This window comes from Thermobia domestica, chromosome 9, assembly GCF_964235325.1.
Source record: "Thermobia domestica chromosome 9, izTheDome1.hap1.1, whole genome shotgun sequence".
NCBI lineage: Eukaryota > Metazoa > Arthropoda > Insecta > Zygentoma > Lepismatidae > Thermobia > Thermobia domestica.
In genome coordinates this window covers 195,878,785-195,896,237 of record NC_137462.1, presented here as the reverse complement: position 1 = coordinate 195,896,237, position 17,453 = coordinate 195,878,785, and the positions used below count along the sequence as shown (strand labels likewise).

At 36.4% G+C, this 17,453-nt stretch overlaps 1 protein-coding gene across 8 annotated transcripts in view; it reads left to right on the top strand.

The window, feature by feature from the left end:
- LOC145660520 (serologically defined colon cancer antigen 8 homolog) overlaps window positions 1-17,453 on the top strand; it is a 540,216-nt gene that overhangs the window by 410,906 nt on the left and 111,857 nt on the right. The gene's annotated exons all lie outside the window — the stretch shown is intronic.

Here is a 17,453-nt window from a genome sequence, read left to right as displayed (position 1 = left end):
ATCGTGTCCATGGAGTTTTTCGGGGTACTCCCACTTTCTCATTCCACCAAGTTTTCCATCATCATTCACTTGCCTTGATTGTCGTCACCCTTAGCCTAAGGGCATAATCGTGGAATGTTAGAGTGACATATTTAATTTTTCTGAACTACAGTGTTCTATAAGAAAGAAGTCAAATCCGCAATGGCAGCGAAACAGTTTTCCCTCATCCCAGGCGAGTCGCTCTTCTAACTCTGGGGCCTCTAGTGATTTCTCATTTTAAAGACATTCTTTAAATTCTGATGGCAGGTACAGATACTACAGGAAAAATAACAACGAATTGCATAACCATATATCAGATATATGCTTTACATACAAAATTCTTGAACTTAATTTTAACTCAGCACAAAGAATTCAAGTAGGAAACAATTGAACGACTTGGTAGAAAAAGGGCGAATCCCACTCCTCCATGAAACATGAGTTTTGTGGCTGAAGTGTAAACTAGTGTTACTCATTGGACTAAATGCATTGTGGTATATGCAATAGTGTTCTGTATCTACTCCTACAAACTAAAATACATACGTTACTTAATTTTTTTTTTTTTTTTTTACATTTAAACTGCATTTCTCTCGAGATAAAAAAAATGTGGGATAGGCCCTTCTTCCATTGACTTCTTCAATTGATGTTGCCAAGAGTGCTCTACGTATTTCTTCAATTTGATTTTTTTAATCGACTCTGTAAAAATCATTCGTTACACACCCATTACAAACATATTTATTAAGACTGATTTAAAACCTACATAATCTTAAATAAATGTTAGTTATATGTAACTTCATTTCTCGTATTAACTTGCAAAATAAGGACATCATAATGCTTCCAGGACACATTGAACTTGAAGTATGTATTTAATTTTGATCTTTCCTGAAGCAAGTAAGTAATTCATTCGACTGTTTAACGTAGCATGTGAATCTCCCCGGGATCCCATGCCGAAGATACATTTGCTAAATGGGGCCGCGGTGGCTCAGTGGTAGAGCGTTCACCCCTGGCGCTTTGGGTCCCGGGTTCGATCCCAGCCCCCGCCAAATGAACTTTGGGGTGGACAAACACCGTGTGCGTGGGTTTTCTCGGGGTTCTCCCGTTTCCTCCCACTTTCTTCATTCCACCAAGTACTTTGTTTTAAACGTTTTAAACAAAAAAACATGTTTTAAACATTAAAAACGTTCTTTTTGTTTTTCTTTAAAAAAACGTTTTTTTTTCAACCCTGCTAAAAAGAATCAAGCAGTACACGTAACAGAGTGTAACATCAAAGGATATGGTGATGATGAGTAATGAATGGAATGGTGCAATGAAGAAAGTGAGAGAAAACGGGAGAACCCCGAGAAAACCCACGCACACGGTGTTTGTTCACCACAAAGTTCACTTGCCGGGGGCTGGGATCGAACCCGGAAACCTAAGCACCAGAGGTGAACGCTCTACCACTGAGCCACCGCGGCCCTGGCTTGAATTTTGAATTGATCGCCAGTCGTTAACTTATTTCAATCCCAAATAGAGATGCAAGGGTTCGGAAAAACCGTCATCTTTTTTTTTGGGGGGGGGGACTCGGTTTTTTCTGCTTCGCTTTTTTGCTAGGGAAATTTTAGGCTTTTTTCCTAATTCTGCTTAAAATTAATAAAGCAGGTTTTGTTTCGCTTCTCTACAATACAAAAACTCATTTAAGTAGTAGTGGATGCAGACAATAATACAAAACCTCGAAAATAAACATGAATTTCGAAAACATATTTCAAACATTCTTAACATTTTATTATGAATCCCAAAAATATTAATCCATTTATATAATAAGTTGCAGTTAAGTTTTAACTTTCATATGAATTATAAGCAATATTTTTTATTGTGAATTAAAAATACAAAAAAGGAAAAACCGTTACATGACATTCAGAATTTATTGTACTTGTGTGTGAGTTCAAACAAATAACACATCGGGAAGATATTTACTGAACAAACGCACAAAACAAATTTAAGTTTCGACGCCGTAGCCTTCTCAAAAATAACATTTTCTTCTTTTTGCTCATTACGTATATCAAGTGGCTCAAGTGGTACAACGTTGGCTTCGCATTCGGCAGGTCATGGGTTCGATTCCCGCTGCCGACCATCCTGACTGGGGTTTTCCAGTGTTTCCCTCAGTCCTACCAGGAAAATGCCTGGATGGTACCTACATAAAAATGAAATTATCTAAAGAAGAAAAAGATGTCGCTAACTCAGAAGTTAAAATAAAGTTATATAGCCTCAAAAATTGCTCTCAAATACTACGTACTTAATGTTTAATTCATAAAACATGTGCTCTATCCATTATGATGGTGAATTCTAGAGGGAAATATGGCATTTAGGTCATGAAATCTTGTTTAACTATAGAATATACTATAAGAAAGCTATTTAGATAGAAAAATCATGAAAATGAAAAAAGCCAAAATTTCCGGGTTTTCCCTAAAAAGCAGGCTTTTATGTAAAACAAATTCAAAAAAGCCGGGTATTTTGCATCTCTAATCCCAAATAATGTTTCTTAAGCACTAAGGAAAAAGTACGGTGACGTTTATCAACATGATACTTTTTATCCCACAAAAGTTACTCATATTTACTCATATTTGGCAGGTTGGCGTGGGAGACCCGGGTTCGATTGCCGGCGGGAGCTCATGTGGTTCGGATTCCACGTTAATCAGTAGGTCCACGTCGCATATAGCCTCACTGCTGAACGGGACGTTAAACTCAAAAATCAACTCAATCATCATCATATTTGGCAGGGGCATACCTAAAAAAAAGTTTTTAAAAATGGAACTAACTTGCGGCATGAAATACATATAAAATACGCAAATTTCGCCTAAAGTTATAAAATCTAAAAAAGATTTGTTTCGGAGAAGAAATCGGACCCCTTTATAAATACGCCCCTATTATCTGGGAACAAACGAACAGACACGCACACAAAAGAATTTTCGTCTTAAATGTCCATGATGATTTTCTCCTTGGAATAGTTAACAATTTAAAAACCTTATGTTACGAAGATAAGAAAGCGAAATTCCTCCGTTACCCGTTCAAAACGAGATTTTCCCTAATCATCCTCAGCATGAAACACTCGTTTTCATACTGTGCTGTAAAATACATTTGCATCTTATTGTATTATGATTATCTTCCATAATTGAAATAACACAACAGGCTGGATTTTACTTATTTTCACTTGTAATTAATTTATTTCGGAATTTGATTTAAATCTCGATTCAAATCAGACTGATTTAAATCAATCCACCCTGGTTTATGCTGTGTTGCCATATGTCTGATTTAATTCAATCAGGGTTGCAAATTGCTATTAAAATAACATATGTAACTTTTTGCCGATCCTTCATTATCAATAAATACAGGTAACAAATTTGAAACAGTGACGTGGTGTATATATATATATATATATATATATATATATATATATATATATATACATATATATATATATATATATATATATATATATATATATATACGGTGTTTCAAATTTGGGATGTGTGATTCGTGGCACCAAGATAAGACAATTTAAACCAACCTGGGTACACAAATGCTTCGTTTCAAAGTTATAGGTACTAGGAACTACCTATACGAAAACTATGGTACTAGGAACTAGTATCTGTCCTATCCAAATTTCAGAATCCGGTGGTACTTCCGCAACAATTTTTATAGAGGTAGTTGGTGAGTACTTCAAATTATATTCCCGTAGCTAAACTCCTAATATAAAAATTGTTGCGTGAGTTCGTAGGATTCTGAAACATGTATTTTTGGATAGCGTATGAAGTTAATTTTCTTCATGTTTTCGGCAGCCTATAACCCCGAAAGGAAGCATTTGTGCACCCAGGTTTGTGTACACTTTTTGTCCTATCTTGGTGTCAGGAATCAACTCCCAAACTTTGTCGCATGATGCGCGTTTTTTTAGTAAGTACCGTTTTGGAATAAAAAGAAAACAAATATACTTTTCGTAACAATTTTATTGTTACTTGAAATCTTGTACCTTAATCTACTTTTCTACATAGTTTGTACCAATATTAAGGCAGTTATTGTATTTTACAACAAGCTTTTGAATACCATCATCATAGCTGTCTGCCGCTTGATTTGACAATCACTGCAACACGATCATTTTGACATCATCATCATCGTCATCCTGACACTGACCACCCAGATGCCTTTTCAAATGCAGGAAGATGTGGTAGTCACTTATCAGGTAACGACGAAATATTAAAACGTCTGTTCTCGTTCACGCCTTTCTCCAACTTCCTGCACCAAGTCTTCAATGATGACAGAAAGTTGCCCACTTCGTTCCTCATCATAAACATTCGTGCAGCCATCTTTAAAGTCTCTAAACCCATTCCCGTACCATTCTATCGCTCATGATGTTTTCTCCATACACTTCTCTAATCTGGCGGTGAATTCCAGCCGCTTTCACGCCTTTATTACTAAGAAAACGAATCATAGCTCGTAGCTTTTAGTTGACGGAGGCATTTTAACTACTCACAAACAAACGTAAACACTTTCAAATGTTCCTGTAATGGCGTCTGTGGCTTGCCAACAAATGTAGATACACAGTGTGCATCCACGGGATGCTGACCACTACGTCGAAGAGGCTGAATTTCAAGGGTTCTTACTTAAAAACACGCCTCGTATATATATCCGACCTTTTCGTTCAGGTGCTTTTTTGGTTCCCTATAATACATACCAATCCACTATGGACCAGGTCAGTGGTTCTCAACCCTTTTTTGACTGACGGCATACTTTATCGAACATCCAGGACATTGCGACACACTTGTTTGATATTTTTATTATAAATAATAATAATAATAAAATTATAATAGTGAAATCAATTATTTTTATAACGACTTTATATAGCACTGAACATTATTACTACCGCTGGAGGTGTTGACTGGTACAGTCTGTTTCGATTTTAACTAGTTATCATTAAATTTTCAAATTTCGCGACACACGTTAGAAAAAAATGAAATCTTTGAGTTTTACGTCCCACGGTTATGCCGGTTAGGCTAAAGGAGACGGTGATAATGAGTAATGAATGAAATGGTGGAATGAAGAAAGTGGGAGGAAACGGGAGAACCCCGAGAAAACCCACGCACACGGTGTTTGTCCACCACAAAGTTCACTTGGCGGGGCGACACACGTTAGAGTATCGCGTGACACACTAGTGTGTCGCGACACATCGGTAGAGAACTACTGGACTAGTCACTATATTGCTGCAGGCTGGTCGTTGAATTGACGACAAAGAGACGTGCATTTCGACATTCTATAGCATATGAACATACGTTTCAATGGGCGCCCGAAATGCAAGACCTTAGCTACAAAAATTAGATAACTAGCGAAAACACAAGCTTCAGCAGTATTGCCTATTCTGTCTCTCTCTCTCTCTCGCTTCCTTTTTTTGTGTCTCCTCTCTCTAGATTTTCACTAAAACAGCGAAAGAAGTGTAGTGTTCGTTTACCAATTAACAAAATGAAAAAAAAAAAAAAACCTTGAACCGGGTATCATTGTGCTACAATATGAGTGAGCACTTCCGTGAAATTAAGTTGCTCTATTTTATTTATTTATTTATTTATTTTGTCAAAAAATATAGATATATTTCGGAGCTGCGTAATGCCAATTCCCGTTTGTGATGGTACTATGTATTCAGAACTTAATAAATAGTTCCATGTAGCTACATTAGAAATCAAATACCATCTTACATAACACTAGTTAACAAATTTAAACTTTTTGTTTGTTACATGAGAAAAATCACCTGATCTTAAAGGAACTTTTTGCGCTGAATTCGAATATGCACTCGGTTTCTCTCCATCACGTACAGTTTTCCCGTAACAGAGAGGGATTTTCGGGAAATTCCCTCAAAAATTTCCCTTTTTCAGATATTTTATTCCCCTAGCTCCTGTCCCCTTACATATAGTAACATAGAAATTATACCTAAGTATACCTTGATTTATATTTAATAAACCCTAAAAGTTTCGTAAAAATCGCTTTGTTCTTTCTAGAGAAATAAATATATTTGTATGTATACTGTGTGCACTGTTTATTGCACCTAATAGTAATGCTTTCAGATCTCCTGAGTTGGGGTAAAAACGATTTGCTTTATTACTACAAACACAGACTTCCACTTCCCGAGCCCCCTACCAACTGGGAAGATATGGCCAAAAGACTCTGATGATGATCATGACCTTGATGAACCATCGACATCAACATGTACATCCAAGGATCCAACGTTCATCCCTGACTGTGTTCGCGAGCCACATTTCATCCGGCAATGTGAACTTAATGACCTAGTCCGTGATTTGCACCTGACAAAACAAGAGGCGGAACTTATGGGATCAAGGCTCCAGCAGTGGAACTTATTGGATGGAGAAACGAACATATCAGTGTACAGGAAAAGGCATGTTCAATTTTCAAGCTGTTTCTCAATGCAAAGATAATGTGTGCGTATGTACGGATATAAATGGGTTGATGGCGGAGCTAGGAATTCCTTACGTTCCAGAAGAATGGAGGTTATTTATCGACGCGTCAAAGGTCAGCCTTAAAGCTGTCCTTTTACATAATGGAAATAAAAAACCTTCTATACCACTTGCGCACTCAGTGAAGATTAAGGAATCCTATGACACCATGTCAACTTTGCTAAATCTTATAAATTACAAGGACCATTGTTGGCAAATATGTTGTGATCTCAAGGTAGTTGGTATTTTATTAGGACTGCAGTGCGGTTACACGAAGTACCAATGTTTTTTATGTTTATGGGATAGCCGAGCTGATGACAAACATTATGAAGTGAAGGAATGGGAACCTAGAGTGAATTACGTACCTGGAGAATGCAACGTCAAATACGCTCCTTTGGTAGATCCTAATAAGATATTACTACCGCCACTTCATATCAAGTTAGGACTTATGAAAAACTTTGTCAAAGCCATGGACACATCTGGTGAAGGTTTCAAGTATTTGCGACATAAGTTCCCTAACCTGAGTGATGCTAAGATTTCAGCGGGAGTGTTTATTGGTCCCCAAATTAGGAAATTAATGCTTGATGATAGCTTTGACAGCAAGCTAAACAGTGCTGAGCTAGCTGCCTGGACAGCATTTAAGTGTGTTGTGCGCAACTTTCTGGGCAATAACAAAGCTGAGAGTTACACAGAAATCGTACAGGACATGATACAGAAATACAAAGAGTTGGGTTGTAGGATGTCTTTAAAAATCCACTTTTTGCACTCCCACCTCAGCTTCTTTCCTGCTAACCTAGGTGCTCTCAGCGACGAACAGGGGAAAAGATTCCACCAAGATATAATGGCAATGGAGAAAAGGTACCAGGGACGATGGGATCCTTCAATGATGGGGGACTATTGTTGGGGTCTTGTTAGAGAATGCAACATTTCTTACAAAAGAAGGAAGTAGTGTACGTTTTTGTAACCCAATGGAAGTTTCATATATTGTGATAGTTTTGATTGTCTTTTCATGACCTTTTGGTACATTTGTATTATTGTTTATTGTAAATTGTCACACTTGTAAATTATATTGTATTATATTTTATATATGTGTTTGTGGTAATAAAGCAAAACGTTTTACCTCAACTTGAGAGATCTGAAAGCATTACTATAAGGTGCAATAAACAGTACACACAGTATACATGGTGGGCGCGGTGGCTCAGTGGTAGAGCGTTCACCTCTGGTGCTTGGGGTCCCGGGTTCGATCCCAGCCCCCACCAAGTGAACTTTGTGGTGGACAAACACCGTGCTCGTGGGTTTTCTCGGGGTTCTCCCGTTTCCTCCCACTTTCTTCATTCCACCATTTCACTCATCTCTCATCATCACCGTCTCCTTTAGCCCAACCGGCATAACCGTGGGACGTAAAACTCAAAGATTTCATTTTTCACAGTATACATACAAACATATTTATTTCTCTAGAAAGAATAAAGCGATTATTACGAAACTTGGAGGGTTTGTTAAATATGAATCAAAGTATACTTAGGTATAATTTCTATGTTAGTATATGCAAGGGGACAAGATCTTGGGGGTGCAAAATAAACGAAAAGGGAAATTTTTGAGGGATTTTCCCGAAAATCCCTCTGTTACGGGAAAATCGTAGGTGATGGAGAAAAACCGAGTGCATATTCGAATTCAGCGGAAAAAGTTCCTTTAAGAACAGGTATTTCCTTTTATGTAACAAAACCTTTGTTAACTAGTGTAATCAGCAGAATGACAAAGTTAGTACTTAAAAAAGTCATTACTGTCCTCTGCTTTGCTTTTCGTTATTATATGTGTTTGTTATTTACGAGGGTCATTTCAAAAGTTCTGCACACTGAAAGACATTATGGAAATGAAATAAATGATTTATTGTACAAAATACCTTTACAGGCCTTCAATATAATCTTCATTCTTGCTTATGACAGCTTTCCAACATTTTGGTAAATTCTGTATTCCGGATAGAGGAGCTTCATTGATGAGCAATCTGATCATTCGAGTCACCTGACTGGAAGCTTCGCGAATTGTATCGAAACGTTTTCCACGAAGTAGTTCCTTCAATTTGGGGAACAAATCAAAGTTTGGTGGGCTCAAATTAGGACTATATGGTGGGTGGGGAAGTATTTCCCATCCATACTTGTCGAGTGTTTCCCTCACTTGTAGGCAGGATGCAGTCTTGCATTATCGTGCTAAATGAGGATACCAGCTGCAAACCGTCTTTGACTAATTTTTAGACGCAAAACCTTTTATTGTTGGCGGAATGTCTTCGCGCGTGGAAAGTCGGAACTTTTCCATTGTAACGAGTGAGACTTAAGTTCTGGTTCAAAATCACGTATCCAGGTTTCATCAATTGCAACAATCCTTCGTAGAAACTGATCTTCTGTTCGGTAACGTTGAAGCAATTCATCTGCTGTTGTTTTGCGACATGAATCAGCAAACAGACACAACCCACAACTCACACACAACCGACATTAAATTGAACTTGATCACACCACTCAAACAGTCGCTCATGCGCTGTGTGCACGACTTTTGAAGAGACCCTCGTACTAAAATATTTTAATTTTATTGTTTCATGTCAACGTAAAACAGTAAAATTAAAAAATAATTTACAGTTCCATTTCTGAGGAAAATGCTATACAGAAATTATAAATTACGATGCAAATTTCAATTTGTTTCGTAAATTGCTACGCAAGTAGCAAAATCTAAGAAAAATAAATATAAAAATACTAAAATTCATATATATGTAATATAACTTTCAGTAACAGAATTTTGGTTGATTTGATTACATAGAAGAGAGAAGTTGTGTAAATGTTCTTGAAATAGAAAAGTAGGAAAATATGTCTGGGTTCCTCGCTGTTACTAATATGATGCTCTTGTGTTAGATATAGGTGTGCACAAGAAAGGAAGTAAAGCTAATATATATATTGACTCGTATATAGATTGAATCAGTGCAACGAATTTCTTGAATATTCTTGGGAGGAGAATCTGATAAACCTTTAGATGACTGTGTACACAAATATAAAGGTAACCAAGAAAGTTCGGTCATGTTTTCACTCACCACCTTTAAACATCAATATGTCACCTAATACATATCTGTAAGATCAAAAATAGTCCCCATCAATTATCGACGACCTTATGCCAATGTTCTGGAAGCCCATGGATTCCATCGCGGTAGAATTTGGTGGGCCGTGAAGCGAAGAAAGTATCAAGTGCAGTTTGCACTTCTTCTAAGGATTTGAACCAGGGTGGATTGATTTAAATCACGATTTAAATCAAGATTTAAATCACTTATTTTTTTAAATAAAAATCGCTGATTTAAATCAAATTCGGAAATAATTTAAAGTGAAAATAAGTAAAGTCCCGTTTCTGTTCTGTTATTTCGATTATGGAAGATGATATTTATAACACAATGAGACTCAAATGTACATAGTATGAAAACAAGTGTCATGCAGAGGATGATTAGGGAAAATCCCGTTAAATCGTTAACTATTCCAACGGGGAAATCACCATCGAAATTTAAGACGAAGATTCTTTTGTGTGCGCGTCTATATACTTGTTCCCAGATAATAGGACATATTTAGAAGTGTCCTATCCCCTCTCCGAATTTTTTAAAGATTTTATAACTTTAGGCAAAATTTATGTATTTTGTGCCGCAAGCTAGTTACAATTTCCTTAAAAATATGCCCGTGCCAAATATCAGTAACTTTTGTGAAAAAAAAGTATCACTTTGATAAACGTTGCTCTACTTTTTCCTTAACGCTTAACCTTTTAAATTATATCACCTATTTTTAGGTGATAGAATAAAATCTTCATTATTCGATTAAAAAAGTACCAATAAAGCTTTTTACTTCGTTTTCTTCAGGACTGAAGGCATCGTAGAGCACGTCACATATGCTTTCACGCCTCTCTGCGTCGAGACATAGGATGGGATGGCGTCATAAATTTAAAAAAAAAGTATTTTTTGTTGTGTCTATTTTTATTATTTTTTGGCGGGCCTACAGTTTGCATTCAGAAGACTGAAATTCTGCACGCTCGTCCAGTGCACCCTTAATATTTTTCAGATGATTTCAGATCCCTGCGTGAAAACAGGGGGTCCAAAGGGGCAAAAGTTTAAAAGAAAAATGGATATTTTTAACAAAAAATGCTTTCTTCACGATTTTCCCGCCTAAGATGGAGACATATGAATGGTAGCATCTGAAAGGCTGTTCTATTCTGAAGAGAATGAGTTACGAACCATGATCTTAGGATAAATAGGGATGTCTCAGGAAACTGTTACCTGAGATCCTGTTTTATACGGGAATCTGGGGTATTTGGGGATAGTATTTTTCGCGGGCTTACTTTTGCATCTAGAAGTTTGAAATTTGGGCACTTATTCCCTGCACCCCTTAGTATTTTTCAGATTTGTTTCAGATCTTTGTCTTTAAACAGAGGGGTAAAAAGTAAAAAAAGGGGATATTTCTTAACAGAAAATCCCTTTTTTCGTGATTTTCCTGCCCCATATAGCCTACACCAGTGTTTCTCAAAGTGTGGGTCGCGGGCCGTGCTTTTGTGGGTCGCGAGAAATTAAGTAGGGAAATTTTATTTTGATGCAGAAACATATGTTGTATAAAGTAAGTACCATTCAGGAAATGAAAATTCGAAGCGTTTGTTAATGAGGTGAAGAGTAAGTGATTGCTCAGTGCCCTGCCTTGTTGTACATATGGGAAAGAAAATATTTGACAGTTGACAAATTTTCTTTTGTCAATAACTCTGGAACAAATGAATTAATTTAGATCTTTTTGTTGCTATCCTTAGATTAGTTATAACTTAGACTAATAACTTGCCAAAAGAGGTACTCTAATAGGCTTTTTTTGTTTAGTTATTAGGAAAAAAATTGTCAACGGAAAAATACTTTCTTTCTTGATTGTACAATCAGTAGAGATGTTGGATTAGGATGGAAAGAGAATGGGTGAGTCAAAATCTGTCACGGGGTAGGGCATTGCGTTGGGAATATTGTTAGCTCTGAGTTACTTTTATATGGAAAAATTAGAAATGTGACTTTCAAAATTTAATCTTTTTGGAATGCACCACGATGTGTATTTGAATAAAAGTAGCTGGGACACAAAATAGTTTTAATATTTAATATGGGTCGCGGTCACAACAAGTTTGAGAACCAATGGCCTACTCGATGGAGATATTTGAATGGTACCGTTTGAAACTCTGTTTTATTCTGAAGAGAATAATGTACAAATCATGATTCTAGGATAAATAGGGATGTCGGGGGAAATTTTTATGTCACATCCGGGTCACGTGGGGCATTGTGGGGATGTTCTTAGCTCATTGTTAAATATTTTTCCCGCCCTTACTATTCAAGGTAGAAGCTTGAAATTTTGTACACACATTTAGTACACTCTTAGTATTTCCCAGTTGATTTTTGAGATCTGTGCGTTAAAACAGGGGACTCCAGAGGGGATCAAAATTTGAAAAAAAAAATCAGGAAAAATCCCGACCTCTCAAAATTTTCCGCTTCAGAGACATGATAGGGAAAATGTGAATGTTACCGTTTTAAAAGCTGTTCTATTCTGAAAATAATGAGGTATGAACCATGATCCTAGGGTAAATAGGGATGATGCTTGACTAAAAGTCTATAATTTACAAAAAAAAAAAAAAAGCCATAATTTAAAAGTGTTAAGAAACATTGTTTGGGATTGATATAGGCTAACGATTGGGGACTAATTCAAGATTCAACCCCAATACTTTCACTTAAATGGCATAATTGGCATTTAATACTAATTCGTAATGCTTTTTCTTCAGTTTGCGACTTGTATTATACGAGGAGAAAAATTTGATTTAAATCAAAAAAATCGATTTAAATCAAAAAAATCATCAAAAATGATTTTTTTTTAAAAAATTATGATTTTTTTCCACCCTGATTTGAATTGGCGTCCTCTAAGGTGATTGTCCAAGGAATGAAACACATGATGATCGGATGGTGCAATGTCCGGGAAGTATGGCGGATGTAATAGTGTTTCCCATCCAAGGCGTAGAATGGTGTCCCGGGTCATTCTAGCCACGTGGGGCTTAGCGTTGTCCTGTAACAGGAGGACACCTTTGCGATTCAGAAGTGCTGGCTCCAGAGTTTTTAGTCATTCTTGAACACAGCTCAACTGCTGACAGTACACAGTTACATTGATGCTCTGACCAGCTGGTAGCAGTTCCCGATGCACAATGCCGCGAGCAGTCCACCAAACACACAAAAGGACCTTCTTTTGGTGCAGTGCTGGTTTCGGCTGTTTTGGAATCGCAAATGCTAATCAATGATGATAGCGCCGTGGAACTTCGTACAGGACCCACTTCTCATTACATGTCAACACCCTGTCAAGAAATGGCTCCTTTCTCAGACGAGACAGCAAAGAACAGAGGTGTCTGCTTGCGTTGACTTCTGGCCCGGAGTAAAATAATGTGAGACCCATCTACCCAACTTGTAGTGCTTCCCAAGTTGAAGGTTCTGCCGAATAGTTTCTCCACTCACATTAGATTGTATTCCTAGTTCCTCACATATTTGACCACTGTTCGGCTCAATTGCTGTCTGAAGATTTTCAGTTTGTACATGTGTTGGTCTTCCGATACATGGAGCGTCTTCGAGTGCTTCGTCACTTTTCGCGTAGTCACGACACCCTCACCAAAGATCTGGCATATCTTCCGGTCCGCTGCAGCGGCGTTTGACCCCAGTTTGAATTTGTACAGCATTCACGCCCTTATGACGCTCTGTAAAGGTCCCATGTTCACTCTGTTCGTACGCAAGTTCACGGTGTAACTGAACTGCCACAACCAGGTAGTATGTTGGGTATACGCACACCAACAACTAAGCATTCGCATTTAACTCACGCAGAACTTTCTTGGTTACCATTCTTTATTCTTGAACTAATGACATGTCTAGATCAATACTATAGAGTGTATATAAATTAATATTTAAAATGTTACTTAATTCTACCTCTTTCTGGCCAAATAGGCGAAATATGTAAATACTGCCTTGGCTGGGATTATTATTTGACGTTACGCGCTTTTATGCGTAATTTGAATGCATTTACAATACCTTATTTAATATTACAGTAAAATGAAAAGCTACAACGAAATGTGAAAATATTGTACCGTCGTCTGGTTTACGTATCTGCGTAAAATTTCAGAACTCAAGTTAATATGCGAGTGACCTAAAATTTATATTGCAAATGTAATGTTAATAAGCAAACTTAAGAATAACCCAACAAAAGTAATGCGAAAGGTAACTTCAGCTTCTTCGATCTATTCATTTGTAATAACTATTGGCCACTTCATACCGGCTTACCCTTTTCAACTAATTTTAGTATACTTACTAGCTGAACCTGCGCTCTCTACGCAGCGCATCATTCGTATATGAGCATAAATATCCTTATTATTCCTTACAACATCTGTACATGTCCCTTTGCAGACACAAGTGAAAGACGTATTGATTTAAAAAAAAGCCAAGGGGTATCATAAAGGGGAGACTTTTTTCGATTATTTTTTCTCAATATCTTGCATCGTTTGCAAGATTTGATCCTGCTTCCGGTTGGAGTTTCTAATTCATGTATGACCAGTGTTTTCTTTCTTCTTGCATGCAGTATGTAATAAGCAAATACATTACATACACAATTAATTATAATATCAGTTATATATGATGTTCATTGGGCAAAACACTCACAAAAAAAGGTTCATCTCAGACTGGAGAAATGGTTATCCTTCCTTTTCCATTATTATTTGGGCATGAAACAAACGCCTGAGACATATACAGCAGTGTGGTGTTGGAATGTATAATGCTTAGGATGTGATGCTTTAGTTTTTTTTTTATTATTATTATTTCAACACTTCCAATGTACCCGTAAAAATGTAATAAAGAAATAGTGTGCATGTTTTTTAAATATTCAATTAGAACTACATGAAATTTGCAATCGATCAGTGAAAACGTCATCTTTCTAGAGCTTGTAGTTTCCGAGATCTCATTGTCGAAAGGATTGGCCACAAACATATAAACCTAGTTTAAAAGAGCTTCAAAGGTGGCAGCACAGTTCATTTGCATTTATTTCGAAGAAGGCTTATTAAAGGCAAAGGCCTTTGAACAATAATTTAAAAGGATAAACTGTGAAAAATATTACTTTAAGTAATTTATTTAAAGTACACTCTTTTAAATATATTTGTCTTTGTTATAAACGTGAAATCACAAATAACCGTAAATCAAAGGTTTGAAAGCTAAGGTTATAGGTTAGAGCTTGGTCGCTCTTAATTGGTACTGTAGCATTTTAATAGATAGATAGGAAAATTGTGATTACAAAGCAGTCTTGGGAAGTAACGTAACGCAAGTAACGCGTTACTTTTTAAGTAACGATTCCTAGTAACGCGTTACATTTCGGATCAGTAACTATATGTATATTTTTTTCGGAAACGAATGTTTCTTTCCTGAAGTAAATTTCTCAGAATGGAGCATGAACTATGTCAATGACTGACAGTCAGTCACCATCACACACAGAAACATAGATCTTAGGACCATTTGCTGTTTTTAGAAGGTAAGTATAACTTCAAAGAAATAACGTGTACTGATTGCAAGCTCCTGAAAGATTTTGTCATAGATTTTGACAGCTTCAAATCAATACATTTAGTGGTTGAACTGCGAGTGCAATGGTAGTCTAATTTACTTTGGTTGGTGTCGTTTTTATAAAGGTTGAGAATGAAAAATTGAAACATTTGAACATACTGTTCGAACATTTGAAACAATACTTTTTTCTTAAAAGATGACTGTGATTGTGGACAGAATTTAAAAGTAAAGTATCGGAAGTCCCACGGCGGGAAATATTTATCAATAGCCAGCAGTTCGTCTACAAATTTGAGGAAACATCTAGTATATTTTTTTTAAATTAAATTTCTAGAGTAGACCGAAACAGCAACCACACAAACATTTGAAATCAAGCTATTGTTCAAATGTTAATAATTTGTTTACACGTGCCGTTATTAAAATATTATATTAATACTTTCTTCAATACTTCATTTTTGTATATTCTATTATGGAGACTGTAAAAGTTGCAATTTCTTCCAAAGAAAAAAAAAATGTTTCAATTGCAACAAAGTAAGAAAAAAGATAAGATTTCATTTTCTCAAGAGATTAAATAAAGAAATGTATATTGAGCGTAGGTAAAGTAGGAGGTGTAATATGTTGATTGGTTATCGTGACAATGATGTAGTGATTTTCTACGATATACTCCTTCAACTTGAAGAAGTAGGTTTTAAATTAGTGAGCGAAACGTTAAAATTTCGATGTAAAATTATTGTAAACTGTTATATAGGATATGATTATCCTTATAAATCCATAACTAAGAATCACGGTTAATACACCTCACACATATATACATATATATAGTGCGTTCCACGAATAACACCAAGGTCCGTCTCCTGAAGAAACCAAGGTTGATAGAAACATGAAACCTTGTGAAACCTTCAAGGGACATAAAAGACAACATTATGCTGATATGGAGAACCCCCCATGAAGTGCGCTCAAGGGGTTTACCGTAACTACAAAATTCTAAATAGCAACCCCCATCGTGTGGTATCTCGTTTGAAAGGTAATCACGTGTAGAGGCCAATTTTGGAAACTACATATCGCTATCGTGTCTCTATCCAACATGGCGGCCATCCGTAAAGTAGGGTCGAAGTACGTTCCACGCGTAACACTAAGGCCCATCTCTTGAAGAAACCACGGAAGATAGAAACATGAAATCTTTCGTATCCTTCAAGGAACATAAAAGACAACATTATGCTTATATATATATATATATATATATATATATATATATATATATATATATATATATATATATATATATATATATATATATATATATAAAACATAAGGTGCGCTCACCATTACGGGAGGTAACTCTATAATTTTAAATCGTGTTGTGCCTCGTTTGAAAGCTAATGACGTGTAGAGACCAGTTCTGTAAACTGCTTGTCGCTGTCGGGTCTCTATCCATCATGGCGACCATCTGTAAGTACGGTCGAAGTACTCGTAGTTACCCTTAGGCCCCCCTTATGGGGGATTTTCCTTATCAGCATAATATTGTGTTTTGTGTCCCTTCAAGGTTACAAAAGGTTTTATGCTTCTATCTGCCTTGGTTTCTTCAGGAGACGAGCCTTAGTGTTATGTGTGGAAGTACTTCGACCGTACATTACGGATGGCCGCCATGTTGGATAGGGACACGCTGGCGACATGTAGTTTTCAAAATTGGCCTCTACACGTGATTACCTTTCAAACGAGATGCCACACGATGGGGATTGATGTTTAAAATTTTGTAGCTACCCCCCCCCCCGTAACCCCCTTGAGCGTACCTCATGGAGGATTCTCCATATCAACATAATGTTGTCTTTTATGTTCCTTGTAGGTTACAAAAGGTTTCATGTTTCTATCTACCTTGGTTTCTTCAGGAGACGGGGGCCTTAGTGTTATTCGTGGAATGCACTGTATATGTGTATAGGGTCTATATACTTTTCAAAATACGTTTTATTTTTACAGTGCATTATAGTATTTCAATAATAGCACCTTGTTTATAGTTGTCATTACTGTGGATATGTTCGATGGTTGCCATAATTTACGATATACAGTAAGGAGTTAATATGAATAAACCGTGACTGATGAGCAGGCTTACTTTATTACTAGAAAGTAACTGTCCGCTTGAAAGGATATAGCAACGCTACTATTATCAACCTACAGTTCTAAACATTTACAATGATTGGGGAAAATCAGTGTATGCAATAATAATAATAATAATAATAGTGGTAATAGTAGTAGTAGGGAAAATTGAAATAATAAGAATGTTATACATATATATATATATATATATATATATATATATATATATATATATATATATATATATATATATATATTCAAAGTTTTGGACCTAAAAG